Consider the following 19,549-nt stretch of genomic DNA (forward strand, 5'->3'; position numbering starts at 1 on the left):
GGGGCGTTCATGTGGTGAAAATAGGGTACCTCATTTTTTGACACCTGGTCGCGGATGGGGACCTCCCCTTTGTCGGACTTTTTGAAAATTGGACCAAAGTTGACCGATTTGGTTGAAATTTTCGTTGAAGATTGGGGTTGGCATCTAGACAAAGATCCGCTACTTTTTATTTCGATATTTGGTGGCGGAGGGGCCTCTCCTTTGTTCGACTTTTTTTAAAGTACAGTGAAAAAACTAAAATTCTCTAAATTATCTGAGATTTACAGAGAACATGTGGTGAGGTTATGGAATTAATATGGGGTACCCGATGATTTCATATGTGGATGGGGGAGAGGACCTCCCCCTTGCCTTACTTTTTGAAACTTGGAACAAAGTTATGCGATTTGCTTGAAATTTTCATTGAATGTTGGGGTTGGCATGTAGACAAAAATCCGCTAAATTATTTTTCGATATTTGGTCGGGGAGGGGGACCACCCCTTTGCCCAAATTTTGTTTTTTTTTTTTTGAAAGTTCAAACAAAACTAATCTCACCCGAATGAAATTTTACAGAAAAAATGGGTTACGAAATTTATATCAGGTTCCTGATTTTTTAATAAAAATAAAAAGGCATAGGGAGACATCCGCTTCTCTTAAGTACATACAGAGAAACAATTAAACTTTACCGAGTTACTTGAAATTTACAGTGGACTGGGGAGAGATCGTAACCTCCGTCAACCGTAATAGTTGATACCTGATTTTGTGATATTTGGACGGAAGAGAGGCCGCCCCTTTAGGCTTATAATTTGCTTGACATTTTCTGGGACGTTTACAAAAGATACGATTTTCGACATTTGGTCGGGGAGGAGGTCCTCCTCTAAAACTACAAAAAAAAATTAAGTTTTCTTAAAATTTACAAAGGCAGTGGGGGAAGGTTATGAACGAAGAGGCAACCTTCCTTGCCCCACACTTGAAGGAAAGTTTCAAGAATTTTCAGGGAAGGTTAGGGGTGTCGATATTGTATCGGGGAAAGTGACGTCCCTGACAATAGAGCAACATTTAAACATCTCCGATCTACTTGAAATTTACAGGGACGTGGCAGGAGGTGATTAAATTTATACATAATTTTTAAATTAGTATATGATTTTTCGATATCTGGTTGGGGAAGGGGAAAATTGAAATAAACTTTATCGATTTACTTCGATAGAATTTATAGCGACCATTGAGTAGTTGCGAAATTAATATAGGGTACGTGAAGTCCGATATCAGGTCGGAGTGGAGCGAAGGTGGGGAGAGGGTTCCCTTTTTTACGTTTTTTTTTTTTTTTTTCTTAAATTGAAAGTTGAGGGTTGTCCGTAAATGGGAACTCGCTACATAATTTTATGATTTTTGCACAGACCTCTGCCAGACTTCTTTTTAGTAAAGAACTTAAATTTACATGAAATTGGCAGCCAACGTAGAGGGTGCATCATTTTCCAACATTTTAGCAAATTTTAATGTGGTACATTTTTTTACTACTTTTGCTTTTTCCGATTTATTGGATGGGAAACAGTAATTCTTTGTATGTTATTATAATATAGTGCTTAATTTTCAGATATGTTGAGGAGAAGGATACCTTTCCTTGACAAACCCCACTTAAAATTCACAAGAAATATAGAATATTGTCGAACTACTTGAATACAGAACATTATTAAAAAAATCTGGAGGAAAGGGTACACCCTCTCCCGCCGTATTTGTACCTATAAACGAAAAATCAAGTAGTCCGATTTGTTTAAAAGAATTGAAATCTTTTCGAATTTGTTTTCAGCACGAAGAATATAGTTGACTAAGTTAATGCAAAATGTTCCTCCAAATACGCTTCGGAAGGCGCAGCGAAGCGGGCCGGGTTACGCTAGTATATTTATAAAATTATCTAAATGTCTTACATATCGAAACATGAGTCGAATGCATTATCTTATTTAATTTGGTAATGACACGTATTTCAAATTCGTTTTTTATACCCTGCTCCACACTGTGGAACAGGGTATTATAAGTTAGTGCATATGTTTGCAACACCCAGAAGGAGACGAGATAGACACATGGTGTCTTTGGCAAAAATGCTCAGGGTGGGTTCCTGAGTCGATATAGCGATGTCCGTCTGTCCGTCTGTTCGTGAACACATTTTTGTAATCAAAGTCTAGGTCGCAGTTTTAGTCCAATCGACTTCAAATTTGGCACAAGTATGTGTTTTGGCTCAGAATAGATCCCTATTGATTTTGGAAGAAATCGGTTCAGATTTAGATATAGCTCCCATATATATATTTCGCCCGATATGGACTTATATGGCCCCAGAATCCAGAGTTTTACCCTAATTTGCTTAAAATTTTGCACAAGAAGAACAATTAGTACTATAGTCAAGTATGCCAAATTTTATTGAAATCGGTTTAGATTAAGATATAGCTCCCATATATATCTTTCGCCCGATATGCACTAATATGGACCCAGCAGCCAGAGTTTTATACCGATTTGCTTGAAATTTTGTATTAGCATAACACTTAGTCGTATAGTCAAGTGTGCAAAATTTGATTGAAATCGGTTCAGATTTAGATATAGCTCCCATATATATTTTTCGCCCGATATGGACTTATATGGCCCCAGAAGCCAGATTTTTGGCCGAATTTGGTTGAAATTTTGCATTAGGAGTACAATTAGTAGTGTAGTCAAGTGTGCAAAATTTGATTGAAATCGGTTCAGATTTAGATATAGCTCCCATATATATCTTTCGCCCGATATGGACTAATATGGTCCTAAAAGCTAGAGTTTTGACCCAATTTGGTTGAAATTTTGCACAGGGAGTAGATTTAGCATTCTAGCTATGCGTGCCAAATTTGATTGAAATCGGTTCAGATTTATATATAGCTCCCATATATAGCTTTCGCCCGATTTACACTCATATGACCACAGAGGCCAATTTTTTGCTCCGATTTAGTTGAAATTTTGCACAAGAAGTAGATTTAGCATTGTAGCTATGTGTGCCAAATTTGGTTGAAATCGATTCAGATTTAGATATAGCTTCCATATATATTTTTCGCCCGATATGGACTTATATGGCCCCAGAAGCCCGAGTTTTGGCCCAATTTGGTTGAAATTTTGCACAGGGAGTAGATTTAGCATTCTAGCTATGCCTGCCAAATTTGATTGAAATCGGTTCAGATTTATATATAGCTCCCATATATAGCTTTCGCCCGATTTACACTCATATGACCACAGAGGCCAATTTTTTGCTCCGATTTAGTTGAAATTTTGCACATGGAATAGAATTAGCATTGTAGCTATGCCTGCCAAATTTGGTTGAAATCGGTTAAGATTTAGATATAGCTCCCATATATATGTTTTTCTGATTTCGACAAAAATGGTCAAAATACCAACATTTTCCTTGTAAAATCACCACTGCTTAGTCGAAAAGCTGTAAAACTGACTCTAATTTTCCTAAACTTGTAATACATATATATCGAGCGATAAATCATAAATAAACTTTTGCGAAGTTTCCTTAAAATTGCTTCAGATTTAAATGTTTCCCATATTTATACCCTGCTCCACACTGTGGAACAGGGTATTATAAGTTAGTGCATATGTTTGCAACACCCAGAAGGAGACGAGATAGACACATGGTGTCTTTGGCAAAAATGCTCAGGGTGGGTTCCTGAGTCGATATAGCGATGTCCGTCTGTCCGTCTGTCCGTCTGTCCGTCTGTCCGTCTGTCCGTGAACACATTTTTGTAATCAAAGTCTAGGTCGCAGTTTTAGTCCAATCGACTTCAAATTTGGCACAAGTATGTGTTTTGGCTCAGAATAGATCCCTATTGATTTTGGAAGAAATCGGTTCAGATTTAGATATAGCTCCCATATATATATTTCGCCCGATATGGACTTATATGGCCCCAGAATCCAGAGTTTTACCCTAATTTGCTTAAAAATTTGCACAAGAAGAACAATTAGTACTATAGTCAAGTATGCCAAATTTTATTGAAATCGGTTTAGATTAAGATATAGCTCCCATATATATCTTTCGCCCGATATGCACTAATATGGACCCAGCAGCCAGAGTTTTATACCGATTTGCTTGAAATTTTGTATTAGCATAACACTTAGTCGTATAGTCAAGTGTGCAAAATTTGATTGAAATCGGTTCAGATTTAGATATAGCTCCCATATATATTTTTCGCCCGATATGGACTTATATGGCCCCAGAAGCCAGATTTTTGGCCGAATTTGGTTGAAATTTTGCATTAGGAGTACAATTAGTAGTGTAGTCAAGTGTGCAAAATTTGATTGAAATCGGTTCAGATTTAGATATAGCTCCCATATATATCTTTCGCCCGATATGGACTAATATGGTCCTAAAAGCTAGAGTTTTGACCCAATTTGGTTGAAATTTTGCACAGGGAGTAGATTTAGCATTCTAGCTATGCGTGCCAAATTTGATTGAAATCGGTTCAGATTTATATATAGCTCCCATATATAGCTTTCGCCCGATTTACACTCATATGACCACAGAGGCCAATTTTTTGCTCCGATTTAGTTGAAATTTTGCACAAGAAGTAGATTTAGCATTGTAGCTATGTGTGCCAAATTTGGTTGAAATCGATTCAGATTTAGATATAGCTTCCATATATATTTTTCGCCCGATATGGACTTATATGGCCCCAGAAGCCCGAGTTTTGGCCCAATTTGGTTGAAATTTTGCACAGGGAGTAGATTTAGCATTCTAGCTATGCCTGCCAAATTTGATTGAAATCGGTTCAGATTTATATATAGCTCCCATATATAGCTTTCGCCCGATTTACACTCATATGACCACAGAGGCCAATTTTTTGCTCCGATTTAGTTGAAATTTTGCACATGGAATAGAATTAGCATTGTAGCTATGCCTGCCAAATTTGGTTGAAATCGGTTAAGATTTAGATATAGCTCCCATATATATGTTTTTCTGATTTCGACAAAAATGGTCAAAATACCAACATTTTCCTTGTAAAATCACCACTGCTTAGTCGAAAAGCTGTAAAACTGACTCTAATTTTCCTAAACTTGTAATACATATATATCGAGCGATAAATCATAAATAAACTTTTGCGAAGTTTCCTTAAAATTGCTTCAGATTTAAATGTTTCCCATATTTTTTTACTAAAATTGTGTTCCACCCTAGTGCATTAGCCAACTTAAATTTTGAGTCTATAGGTTTTGTAAAAGTCTATCAAATTCTGTCCAAATCAAGTGATATTTAAATGTATGTATTTGGGACGAACCTTTATATAGCACCCAACACATTTGACGGATGTGATATGGTATCGAAAATTTAGATCTACAAAGTGGTGCAGGGTATAATATAGTCGGTCCCGCCCGACTTTAGACTTTCCTTACTTGTTTTTATTTGATACCTGCTCCATGCCATTTTTGATGGTTGAGTGTGGAACATGAGATTGATTTTGCTCTCTCTGAAAAATTTTCACCAAATGAAATTTTCACATGAAAATGGAATTTATTCATGCACTCACGACACATCAATTGTAAATATTTTTGGATGTTGAATGGTGCGGAGACTGTAGCTTTTCGTGGCAAAGTGCAATCATAATCTCAAAATCGAAACATGACAGGCAATTTGTTAAATATGTCAGAGTGATAATTGAATTTGTTGATCCTGTGGAAAATTTATGAAGGTACATATGTGGTTAGTGGTATATGTTGGACTTTTATGGTGGTTTATGAGATTCTTGGTTGTTCAAATGTCATTGGCATTTATGGCAATGATGTCTCTTCCAATTGCGAACCCGAACAAAGGCTTGTCATTATTCTCTTCAATCGCGTTGGTGGCAGACTTCAGAGCCATTTAACCTTGACATTCACGGTTGAATGGGTTTCGCATTGTTTTGTTTTTCTTGTATAAATCTGTAATTTTTAAATGTTATAGCCTTCGAATATGTTAACATTCATATGTCAACAGTTTTTATGGAGACTCTCCAATAAAAAAAGCTAAATTGAAAAAATTAAAAAACGAAAATTCCCTGGAAATCTCATTTAGAATCAATTTCGTAGAAGCATTTACAAGAGGTAGATCTCAGAATTCAACGATGAGCTTATGTGAATCTGCATTTTATCATCATCATCTTTGTGACGGTGAATTTAAAAAACGGCGCAACTTATTTCCATAGTTTTTAAGCGTTTCTTTTATGAGGAATATCTTGGGATAGAAAAGGTATAACGTGATGGGAGTCCTTTTGAGCTAATGAAAATATACATTTCCATATTTCCCAGAAAGGGGAAATTTCTCAATGCCATCCAGCTAGGATGATCACATTTCCATAACAACAACAGCTAAATAATGCACAGTGAAACTGTGCATTTACTTTAACGACTATCATTTTGTTGTTTTTATACCCTGCTCCACACTGTGGAACAGGGTATTATAAGTTAGTGCATATGTTTGCAACACCCAGAAGGAGACGAGATAGACACATGGTGTCTTTGGCAAAAATGCTCAGGGTGGGTTCCTGAGTCGATATAGCGATGTCCGTCTGTCCGTCTGTCCGTCTGTCCGTCTGTCCGTGAACACATTTTTGTAATCAAAGTCTAGGTCGCAGTTTTAGTCCAATCGACTTCAAATTTGGCACAAGTATGTGTTTTGGCTCAGAATAGATCCCTATTGATTTTGGAAGAAATCGGTTCAGATTTAGATATAGCTCCCATATATATATTTCGCCCGATATGGACTTATATGGCCCCAGAATCCAGAGTTTTACCCTAATTTGCTTAAAATTTTGCACAAGAAGAACAATTAGTACTATAGTCAAGTATGCCAAATTTTATTGAAATCGGTTTAGATTAAGATATAGCTCCCATATATATCTTTCGCCCGATATGCACTAATATGGACCCAGCAGCCAGAGTTTTATACCGATTTGCTTGAAATTTTGTATTAGCATAACACTTAGTCGTATAGTCAAGTGTGCAAAATTTGATTGAAATCGGTTCAGATTTAGATATAGCTCCCATATATATTTTTCGCCCGATATGGACTTATATGGCCCCAGAAGCCAGATTTTTGGCCGAATTTGGTTGAAATTTTGCATTAGGAGTACAATTAGTAGTGTAGTCAAGTGTGCAAAATTTGATTGAAATCGGTTCAGATTTAGATATAGCTCCCATATATATCTTTCGCCCGATATGGACTAATATGGTCCTAAAAGCTAGAGTTTTGACCCAATTTGGTTGAAATTTTGCACAGGGAGTAGATTTAGCATTCTAGCTATGCGTGCCAAATTTGATTGAAATCGGTTCAGATTTATATATAGCTCCCATATATAGCTTTCGCCCGATTTACACTCATATGACCACAGAGGCCAATTTTTTGCTCCGATTTAGTTGAAATTTTGCACAAGAAGTAGATTTAGCATTGTAGCTATGTGTGCCAAATTTGGTTGAAATCGATTCAGATTTAGATATAGCTTCCATATATATTTTTCGCCCGATATGGACTTATATGGCCCCAGAAGCCCGAGTTTTGGCCCAATTTGGTTGAAATTTTGCACAGGGAGTAGATTTAGCATTCTAGCTATGCCTGCCAAATTTGATTGAAATCGGTTCAGATTTATATATAGCTCCCATATATAGCTTTCGCCCGATTTACACTCATATGACCACAGAGGCCAATTTTTTGCTCCGATTTAGTTGAAATTTTGCACATGGAATAGAATTAGCATTGTAGCTATGCCTGCCAAATTTGGTTGAAATCGGTTAAGATTTAGATATAGCTCCCATATATATGTTTTTCTGATTTCGACAAAAATGGTCAAAATACCAACATTTTCCTTGTAAAATCACCACTGCTTAGTCGAAAAGCTGTAAAACTGACTCTAATTTTCCTAAACTTGTAATACATATATATCGAGCGATAAATCATAAATAAACTTTTGCGAAGTTTCCTTAAAATTGCTTCAGATTTAAATGTTTCCCATATTTATACCCTGCTCCACACTGTGGAACAGGGTATTATAAGTTAGTGCATATGTTTGCAACACCCAGAAGGAGACGAGATAGACACATGGTGTCTTTGGCAAAAATGCTCAGGGTGGGTTCCTGAGTCGATATAGCGATGTCCGTCTGTCCGTCTGTCCGTCTGTCCGTCTGTCCGTCTGTCCGTGAACACATTTTTGTAATCAAAGTCTAGGTCGCAGTTTTAGTCCAATCGACTTCAAATTTGGCACAAGTATGTGTTTTGGCTCAGAATAGATCCCTATTGATTTTGGAAGAAATCGGTTCAGATTTAGATATAGCTCCCATATATATATTTCGCCCGATATGGACTTATATGGCCCCAGAATCCAGAGTTTTACCCTAATTTGCTTAAAATTTTGCACAAGAAGAACAATTAGTACTATAGTCAAGTATGCCAAATTTTATTGAAATCGGTTTAGATTAAGATATAGCTCCCATATATATCTTTCGCCCGATATGCACTAATATGGACCCAGCAGCCAGAGTTTTATACCGATTTGCTTGAAATTTTGTATTAGCATAACACTTAGTCGTATAGTCAAGTGTGCAAAATTTGATTGAAATCGGTTCAGATTTAGATATAGCTCCCATATATATTTTTCGCCCGATATGGACTTATATGGCCCCAGAAGCCAGATTTTTGGCCGAATTTGGTTGAAATTTTGCATTAGGAGTACAATTAGTAGTGTAGTCAAGTGTGCAAAATTTGATTGAAATCGGTTCAGATTTAGATATAGCTCCCATATATATCTTTCGCCCGATATGGACTAATATGGTCCTAAAAGCTAGAGTTTTGACCCAATTTGGTTGAAATTTTGCACAGGGAGTAGATTTAGCATTCTAGCTATGCGTGCCAAATTTGATTGAAATCGGTTCAGATTTATATATAGCTCCCATATATAGCTTTCGCCCGATTTACACTCATATGACCACAGAGGCCAATTTTTTGCTCCGATTTAGTTGAAATTTTGCACAAGAAGTAGATTTAGCATTGTAGCTATGTGTGCCAAATTTGGTTGAAATCGATTCAGATTTAGATATAGCTTCCATATATATTTTTCGCCCGATATGGACTTATATGGCCCCAGAAGCCCGAGTTTTGGCCCAATTTGGTTGAAATTTTGCACAGGGAGTAGATTTAGCATTCTAGCTATGCCTGCCAAATTTGGTTGAAATCGGTTAAGATTTAGATATAGCTCCCATATATATGTTTTTCTGATTTCGACAAAAATGGTCAAAATACCAACATTTTCCTTGTAAAATCACCACTGCTTAGTCGAAAAGCTGTAAAACTGACTCTAATTTTCCTAAACTTGTAATACATATATATCGAGCGATAAATCATAAATAAACTTTTGCGAAGTTTCCTTAAAATTGCTTCAGATTTAAATGTTTCCCATATTTTTTTACTAAAATTGTGTTCCACCCTAGTGCATTAGCCAACTTAAATTTTGAGTCTATAGGTTTTGTAAAAGTCTATCAAATTCTGTCCAAATCAAGTGATATTTAAATGTATGTATTTGGGACGAACCTTTATATAGCACCCAACACATTTGACGGATGTGATATGGTATCGAAAATTTAGATCTACAAAGTGGTGCAGGGTATAATATAGTCGGTCCCGCCCGACTTTAGACTTTCCTTACTTGTTTTTTACTAAAATTGTGTTCCACCCTAGTGCATTAGCCAACTTAAATTTTGAGTCTATAGGTTTTGTAAAAGTCTATCAAATTCTGTCCAAATCAAGTGATATTTAAATGTATGTATTTGGGACGAACCTTTATATAGCACCCAACACATTTGACGGATGTGATATGGTATCGAAAATTTAGATCTACAAAGTGGTGCAGGGTATAATATAGTCGGTCCCGCCCGACTTTAGACTTTCCTTACTTGTTTTTTCTAACTAATTTAAATTTAATTTATTAATTTAATTTAATTCAAATTAAATTAAATTTTAAATTTAAACTAAAATTCCGATAAAAATTTACAGCTAAATAAGGCTTCATGAAACTGTGTATTTAGTTATCAGCCTAAATTATTTTTATTTTTTTAATAAACTAATTTTACTTAAATTTAATCCAAATTAAATTAAATTTCAATTTAAACAAAAATTCAAATAACAGGTTAAATAATAATTTAAAACAAAAAACTAAAACTCAACTAAAAATTAAAAATACAATTTTAATTAAAAATAATTTTAAATTAAAACTAACATTCAAATAAAAATTAAAAATACAATTAAAATTAAAAATAAGTTTAGTAAAATTATAATTAAAGTTAAGATTAAAATTATAACTAAAATTAAAATAAAAATTAAAATAGTTATCAAAAAAAATTCTTAAGGAAATATCAGATGCCGTCAGTCGACACAACACGCTTCGAGGTCAATAATTCTACTAAAGGGTGATACGGTCAAAATTTGATCAATATAAACTTGACGTATTTCTTACAATTTTGCATTTAAAAAACCTGAACACCCCTCATTTTGAAGGTGTGTGTGTGTAGAATGTTGCTCCTATTTCGATTTTGGAATTCACTCTTCAGTTGTCAAAATGCCGTCCAAGCAAGAAGAGCAGCGTATCAAAATTTTGCTCGCGCATCGCGACAATCCGAGCTACTCGCACGCAAAGCTGACAAAATCGCTAAAAGTTACCAAATCAACCGTTACAAATGTAATTAAAGTGTTTGGGGAACGTTTGTCGACAGCCAGGAAGTCTGGATCGGGGCGAAATCGAAAACCGGAAGCCGCTGAGACGACAAAGAGAGTTGCCGGTAGTTTCAAGCGAAACCCTAACCTCTCTCTCTTAGATGCCGCAAATAAGCTGGGTGTATCGTCTACAACCGTGCATCGAGCCACAAAACGAGGCGGACTATCAACTTACAAGAAGGTAGTGACTCCAAATCGCGATGATAAACAAAATACGACGGCCAAAGCGCGATCCCGGAGGCTGTACACGACGATGCTGACGAAGTTTGACTGCGTGGTAATAGACGACGAAACCTACGTCAAAGCCGACTACAAGCAGCTTCCGGGACAGGAGTTTTATACGGCAAAAGGAAGGGGAAAGGTAGCAGATATTTTCAAGCACATAAAACTGTCAAAGTTCGCAAAGAAATATCTGGTTTGGCAAGCCATCTGTACCTGTGGCTTGAAAAGCAGCATTTTCATAGCTTCCGGGACTGTCAACCAAGAAATTTACGTGAAAGAGTGTTTGAATAAACGTCTGCTGCCTTTCCTGAAGAAACACGGTTGTTCCGTACTGTTTTGGCCGGATTTGGCATCTTGCCATTACGGGAAAAAGGCCATGGAGTGGTACGCCGCCAACAATGTGCAGATGGTTCCCAAGGACAAGAACCCTCCCAACACGCCAGAGCTCCGCCCAATTGAGAAATACTGGGCTATTGCCAAGCGGAACCTAAAGAAGATCAAAAAAAAAACTGCTAAGGACGAGCAGCAGTTCAAGGCAAACTGGCTTTCTGCGGCGAAGAAGGTGGACAAGGTGGCTGTACAAAATCTGATGGCAGGTGTCAAGCGTGAAGCCCGGCAATTCGGATTTGGAAAAGCGAAAGCCATTAAAGTTAAAATTAAAATTAATTTTTAAATTTAAACTAAAATTCAAATAAAATTTGAAAATATTAAAAAATTAAAATTAAATTTTAAATTTAAACTAAATTTTTCAATTTAGACTAAAATTCAAATAAAACTTACAAATAAAATAGTAATTAAAAATAATTTTTAATTTAGACAAAAATTCAAATACAAATTAATATTAAAAATACTATTAAAACTAAATTTTAAATTTAGTCTAAAACTAAAATTAAATTAAAAATTAAACTTAAATTTTAAATTTAAAGTTAATTTAAATTTAATTGAAATTTAAAAAAAAAATAAAATAATTTTTAAATTTAAACTAATATTCAAATAAAATTTAAAAAATAATGAAAATTAAACTTTAAATTTAAACCTATATTTAAATAAAACTTACAATTTTAAATTAAAATTAATATTAAAACTTAAACTAAATTTCCAAAAAAGTAATTAAAACTTAAAATTGTACTAAAAATTATATTTTGAATGTAAACTACAATTCAAATAAAAAATAAAAATATAATCAATTTTTAAATTTAGACTAAAATTCAGATAAAAATTGAAAATAAAATTGTAATTAATAATAATTTTAAATTTATATTAATATTCAAATAAAAATTAAAATTAAAAATACAATTAAAATTAAATTTTAAATTTAAACTAAAATTCCAATAAAAAATTGTAATTATAATTATAATTAAAGTTAAAGTTAAAATTAATTTTTAAATTTAAACTAAAATTCAAATAAAATTTGAAAATATTATTAAAATTAAATTTTAAATTTAAACTAAATTTTTCAATTCAGACTAAAATTCAAATAAAAATTACAAATAAAATTGTTATTAAAAAAAATTTTAAATTTAAACAAAAATTCAAATATAAATTAATATTAAAACTACTATTAAAACTACTATTAAAACTAAATTTTAAATTTAATCTAAAACTAAAATTAAATTAAAAATTAAACTTAAATTTTAAATTTAAACTTAATTTAAATTTAATTGAAATTTAAAAAAAATAAAATAATTTTTAAATTTAAACTAATATTCAAATAAAATTTAAAAAATGATTAAAATTAAACTTTAAATTTAAACCTATATTTAAATAAAACTTAAAATTTTAAATTAAAATGAATATTAAAACTTAAACTAAGTTTCCAAAAAAGTAATTAAAACTTAAAATTGTACTAAAAATTATATTTTGAATGTAAACTACAATTCAAATAAAAAATAAAAATATAATCAATTTTTAAATTTAGACTAAAATTCAAATAAAAATTGAAAATAAAATTGTAATTAATTTATACTAATATTCAAATAAAAATTACAATTAAAATGAAATTTTAAATTTAAACTAAAATTCCAATAAAAATTAAAATTAAAATTATAATTAAAGTTAAAATTAAAATTAAAATTAATTTTTTAATTTAAGCTAAATATTATTAAAAATAAATTTTAAATTTTAACTAAATTTCATATAAAATAGCGCTGAAATTAATATTCAAATCGATTTTATCATTAAAATTAATATTAAAATTTAAATTTAACTAAATTTCATATAAAATAGCGCTGAAATTAATATTCAAATCGAATTTATCATTAAAATTAATATTAAAATTTAAACTAAATTTCAAATAAATTTATTATTATAAATCGAATTTATTATTAAAATTAATATCAAAATTTAAATTTAAACTAAATTTCAAATAAGAATTAAACTAAAAACTAAAATTCCAAAATTAAAATTTTAATTAAAGTTAAAATTAAATTTTGAATTTAAACTGAACTTTAAATAAAACTTAAAAATATAATTACACACACCGATAAAAAAAGTTTCGTTATTTTAACGAAATGTTTCATTAAAAGTGAGCCAATGAAACAAATTCGTTAATACAATGAAATTTTTTCGTTATTATAACGAATTTTCTGTTAATCAACGTAACGTTTCGTACTATTAAGATTTATTTCATTGTATTAATGAATATCAATGAAAAATTTCATTGGCTCAATTTTAATGAAATTTTCTTTGTATGTAATTAAATTTAAAATTTAAAATAAAATTCAAATAAAAATTAACACTTCGTTGCATGACCTGATATGTTACTTTTTTGCCTATATGACTCTATTATTTTGAACATTTTACCGTTAGTTTTTTGTCTTTCTCATTCATTCTTTTCACGTTAATCCCTCTATGAAATAGGGTTTTGGTATATATTTATGATTCAAAAAAAAAAAAAACGGTTGTAACATTCCAAAAAAAATTTTATCGATGCGAAAATAAAATCATGCAACGAAGGGTAAAAATTTAAGTCATAATTAAAATTATTATTAAAATCGAAATTAAGAGTAAATTTTTCAATTAAATAAAAATCGAATTTTAATTTTAAATTAGCAGTAAAATTAAAATTAAAATCGAATTTAAAAATAAAATTAAAATTGAATGTAAATGCAATTTAAAATTAAAATCGAATTTAAATTTAAATTGACATTATAGTTAGAGTTTTAATAATAGTTATTTTAATTTAAATTTCAATTTGATTTTTAGTTTAAATTTAAAATTTAATTTTAACTTTAATTATAATTATTAATAAAATTAAATTTTACACTTAAACTAAAATTCAAATCGAAATTAAAAATAATTACAATAATTAACTTTATTAAATTTATTTCAGAGAAATTATTCAATTCAAATTTTCCGGTGTGGATTTCATGAAACATCAAAACCACTGCATAACATATTCCCAAGTGTCTTTAGCACACATACGAGTATGTGTGTATATGAGATGCCCGATACAGGATCTGTGACATACGAGTAATGCTTGCCTACTTAGTGTGTTACGGTTCATTCTTGCTGAGTGTTACTCATATGCCAGTTTAGTTTGTTTTTTTTTTTTGTTTTTCAAAAATGAAAGGTCCCATCCCTCCCCCATTCTCCTACTTGAGCAAGGTTATCTCCTGGCATCAAATACCAAATACCAACAGCACACTCAACACTCAAAAGATGCGAAGAACCAAGAAAAACCGCGAAAAAGCCAAGTGTTGCTTAAGGATGGTGTGCTGGATGAAAGAAATTTTGTGAAGAATGTCCATTGACGTGAAAGTTATTCATGGCCAACCACTTGCCAAAGTGCTTGGTTGGCTGCTTGTGTATGCCACACAAAAGAAACGATGTTGATTTTTAATTTTTTCGAACCAAAAAAAAAAGATCATTCTTTATAGGGTACTTGGAATAGCGTTAGTATTAGGAGAGTATATAATAAAAGGAATTCTATTACTTACCAACTTTGGTGTTCAGGCAAATTTTCAAGTTTTTGGTCTTTAGTTTAATCTGTGGGGAGAAAGAAATGTAAAGAGTAAACGAAAAATGAAACATCTTTGAAATTTGCAATTTAATTTGGGTTGATAGCAAACTTATGTTATTACTTTATTAATAAGCAAACAGATATAATTCAATTTTTAACGTTTCGCTAAATACAAATGAGATTTTTTTGGCCATATTTTAAAATCCTTTGGCATTTTCAACGAAAGGATATAGCTTAAATTTTTCATCAATACTGTATTGTATGCAACCAGTGTAAAATTTACCAGTTTTTTTCATGGCCCTGTACATTTTGGACCATTAAATGCCATAATTTTTATATTTTTGAGCCATCTGTTTAATACGTTATGCCACTTTTTATTCAATTCCTTTTCTATTCTGTACATGTTGATACCAAAGTATGTGGGTAGTGGGTTCATGAAGTTTATGCTACCAATACCTATATTTATTTGTGGCCAGTTATGTTTTTAAGCGGACACATGTACCGCCTAAAACTATGCAACGGAAGTTATCAAGAGTAGCTAAATCGTGTTACTACAACGGTTTCACTTGAGCCAAAAATTATAATTTATAATTAATTTTTATTTCTGTAGATTTTATTTCTGTAGATTTTTTTTCAAAATTTTATTTCTATAGAAAATTTTGTCAATTTTTTTTTTCTATTGAAAATGTTGTCAAGATTTTATTCTATAAAAATTTTTGTCAAAATTTTATTTCTATAGAAAATATTGTCAAAATTTTATTTCTATAGAAAATTTTTCCAAGATTTTATTTCTATAGAAAAATTTTTCAAGATTTAAGTTCTATAAAAAATTTTCTCAAAATTTTATTTCTATTGAAAATTTTGTCAAAATTCTATTTCTATAGAAAATTTTGTAAAAATTTTATTTTTACAGAAAACTTTGTCAAAATTTTATTTTTATAGCAAATTTTGTCAACATTTTATTTCTATAGAAAATTTTTTCAAAATTTTATTTCTATAGAAAATGTTCTCAAAATTCTACTTCCATAGAAAATTTTGTCAAAATTTTATTTCTATAGAAAATTTTGTCAAAATTTTATTTCTATAGAAAATTTTGTCAACATTTTATTTCTATTGAAAATTTTGTCAAAATTTTATTTCTATAGAAAATTCTGTCAAAATTTTACTTCTTTAGAAAATTTTGTCAAAATTTTATTTCTATAGAAAATTTTGTCAAAATTTTATTTCTATAGCAAATTTTGTCAAAATTCTACTTCTATAGAAAATTTTGTCAAAATTTTATTTCTATAAAAAATTTTGTCAACATTTTATTTCTATTGAAAATTTTGTCAAAATTTTATTTCTATAGAAAATTCTGTCAAAATTTTACTTCTTTAGAAAATTTTGTCAAAATTTTATTTCTTAAGAAAATTTGGTCAAAATTTTATTTCTATAGAAAATTTTGTCAAAATTCTACTTCTATAGAAAATTTTGTCAAAATTTTATTTCTATAGAAAATTTTGTCAAAATTTTATTTCTATAGAAAATTTTGTCAACATTTTATTTCTATAGAAAATTCTGTCAAAATTTTACTTCTTTAGAAAATTTTGTCAAAATTTTATTTCTTTAGAAAATGTTGTCAAAATTTTATTTCTTTAGAAAATTTTGTCAAAATTTTATTTCTATAGAAAATTTTGCCAAAATTCTATTTCTATAGAAAATTTTGTCAAAATATTATTTCTATACAAAATTTTGTAAAAATTCTACTTCTATAGAATATTTTGTCAAAATTTTATTTCTATAGAAAATTTTGTCAACAATTTATTTCTATAGAAAATTTTGTCAACATTTTATTTCTATAGAAAATTCTGTCAAAATTTTACTTCTTTAGAAAATTTTGTCAAAATTTTATTTCTTTAGAAAATGTTGTCAAAATTTTATTTCTTTAGAAAATTTTGTCAAAATTTTATTTCTAGAGAAAATTTTGCCAAAATTCTATTTCTATAGAAAATTTTATCAAAATTTTATTTCTATACAAAATTTTGGAAAAATTTTATTTCTATACAAAATTTTGTCAAAATTTTATTTCTGTAGAAAATTTTTCCAAAATTTTATTGCTATAGAAAATCTTGTAAAAATGTTATGTTTGCAGAAAACTTTGTCAAAATTTTATTTCTATAGAAAATTTTGTCAAAATTTTATTTCTATAGAAAATTTTGTCAAAATTTTATTTCTATAGAAAATTTTCTCAAAATTTTACTTCTATCGAAAATTTTGTCAAAATTTTATTTCTATAGACAATTTTGTCAAAATTTTATTTCTATAGAAAATTTTGTCAAAATTTTATTTCTTTAGTAAATTTTGTTAAAAATTTTTTTTCATAAAAAAATTTTTTCAATAGAAAATTTTGCCAAACTTTTATATCGATAAATAATTTTGTCAAAATTTTATTTCTATACAAAATTTTGCCAAAATTTTATTTCGATAAAAAATTTTGTCAAAATTTTATTTCTATAAATTTTTTTTCTTTTAAATTTTATTCTTATACAAATTTTTTTCAAAATTTTATTTCTATAGAAAATTTTGCCAAACTTTTATATCGATAAAATATTTTGTCAAAATTTTATTTCTATACAAAAGTTTGCCAAAATTTTATTTCGATAAAAATTTTTTTTCAAAATTTTATTTTTATAATTTTTTTTTTGTTCAAAATTTTATTCCTATACAAAATTTTTTCAAAATTTTATTTCTATAGCAAATGTTGTCAAAATTTTATTTCTATAGTAAATTTTGTCAAAATTTTATTTCTATAGTAAATTTTGTCAAAATTCTATTTCAATAGAAAATTTTGTTAAAATTTTATTTCTATAGAAAATTTTGTCAAAATTTTATTTCTATAGAAATGTTTGTCAAAATTTTATGAAGGAAAAAAATTTCATTTAAACCGTTACTCTAAACCCCTATTTATTATACTGAACAGATTTCGAAAAATCCCCAAAAAGGGAAATTCGTCACCCTATATATATATATATATATATATATATATATATATATATATATATATATATATATATATATATATATATATATATATATATATATATATATATATATATATATATATATATATATATATATATATATATATATATATATATATATATATATATATATATATATATATATATATATATATATATATATATATATAAAAGACCGGTGTGGACCAATTTTTGCATGTTTGTTAGAGACCATATTCCAACACCATGTAGCAATTTTCAATCGGATCGGATAAAATTTGCTTCTCTTAGAGGCTCCTCAAGCCAAATCTGAGCGTCGGTTTATATGGGGGCTATATATAATTGTGGACCGATTTGGACCATTTTTTGCATGATTGTGAGAAACCATATAAAAACACCATGTACCAAATTTAAACCGGATCGGATGAATTTTACTCCTCCAAGAGACTCCGCAAGCCAAATCTGAGCGTCGGTTTATATGGGGGCTATACGTAAAAGTGGTCCGATATAGCCCATTTTCAATACCATCCGACCAACATCAATAACAACTACTTGTGCCAAGTTTCAAGTCGATAGCTTGTTTCGTTCGGAAGTTAGCGTGATTTCAACAGACGGACGGACGGACGGACGGACGGACGGACATGCTCAGATCGATTCAGAATTTCACCACGACCCAGAATATATATACTTTATGGGGTCTTAGAGCAATATTTCGATGTGTTACAAAGGGAATGACAAAGTTAATATACCCCCCATCCTAAGGTGGAGGGTATCCGATCCGGCTGAAATTTGGTACATGTTGTTAGTATATGGTCTCTAACAACCATGCAAAAATTGGTTCACATCGGTTCATAATTATATATAGCCCCCATATAAACCGATCCCCCGATTTGACCTCCGGAGCACTTGGAAGAGCAAAATTCTTCCCATTCGGTTGAAATTTGGTACGTGATGTTAGTATATGGTATCCAACAAACATGCAGGAATTGGTTCCAATCAGTCAATAATTATATATAGCTCCCATATAAACCGATCTCCAGATTTGACCTCCGGTGCCTTTTGGAGAAGCAAAATTCATCCGATCTGGTTGAAATTCGGTACGTGGTGGTAGTATACGATATTTAACAACCATGCCAAAAGTGGTCCATATCAGTCCATAATCATTTATAGCCCCCATATAAACCGATCCCGAGATTTGGTTTTGGAGCCTCTTGGAGGAGCTAATTTCATCCGAGTGAGTTGAAATTTGTGGATGACAGTCTTTCGTAGAAGTTGCTACGCAATCCATGGTGGAGGGTACATAAGATTCGGCCTGGCCGAACTTACGGCCGTATATACTTGTTTTTTCTCTTTAAAATACGAAATAAATACACTTTTTTGATTCATATTTGTTTTGAGTTCTTTTCTTACACTATCCTCATATCAGTTATTGATTCTAACAAAAGAACCTAATAATAACCTAGAATATTCTCAGAATATAAATGTAAAATTTAAATGAAAAAAATATAAATATTTTGAGGGGCACGTAATTTCTATATTTAATCTAAGCTCCATTGTAAAATGTAATTCGGTTTTATTGTAAATAGAAAGAAAATTCTGTATTACCCATAAACAAAGAATATTTATTCAACATCCCAATATTTGGGGAGT

General features: G+C 30.2%; 1 protein-coding gene across 2 annotated transcripts in view; it reads right to left on the bottom strand.

The window, feature by feature from the left end:
• LOC142241480 (G-protein coupled receptor dmsr-1) overlaps positions 1-19,549 on the bottom strand; it is a 286,137-nt gene that overhangs the window by 233,477 nt on the left and 33,111 nt on the right. For both annotated transcript variants that reach the window (XM_075313257.1, XM_075313258.1), the window contains exon 2: positions 14,878-14,926. The gene's annotated coding sequence lies outside the window, so the exon portion shown is untranslated. The remainder of the gene's footprint in view (positions 1-14,877; positions 14,927-19,549) is intronic.

The sequence above is a fragment of the Haematobia irritans genome, chromosome 5, assembly GCF_050003625.1.
Source record: "Haematobia irritans isolate KBUSLIRL chromosome 5, ASM5000362v1, whole genome shotgun sequence".
NCBI classification, from domain to species: Eukaryota; Metazoa; Arthropoda; class Insecta; order Diptera; family Muscidae; genus Haematobia; species Haematobia irritans.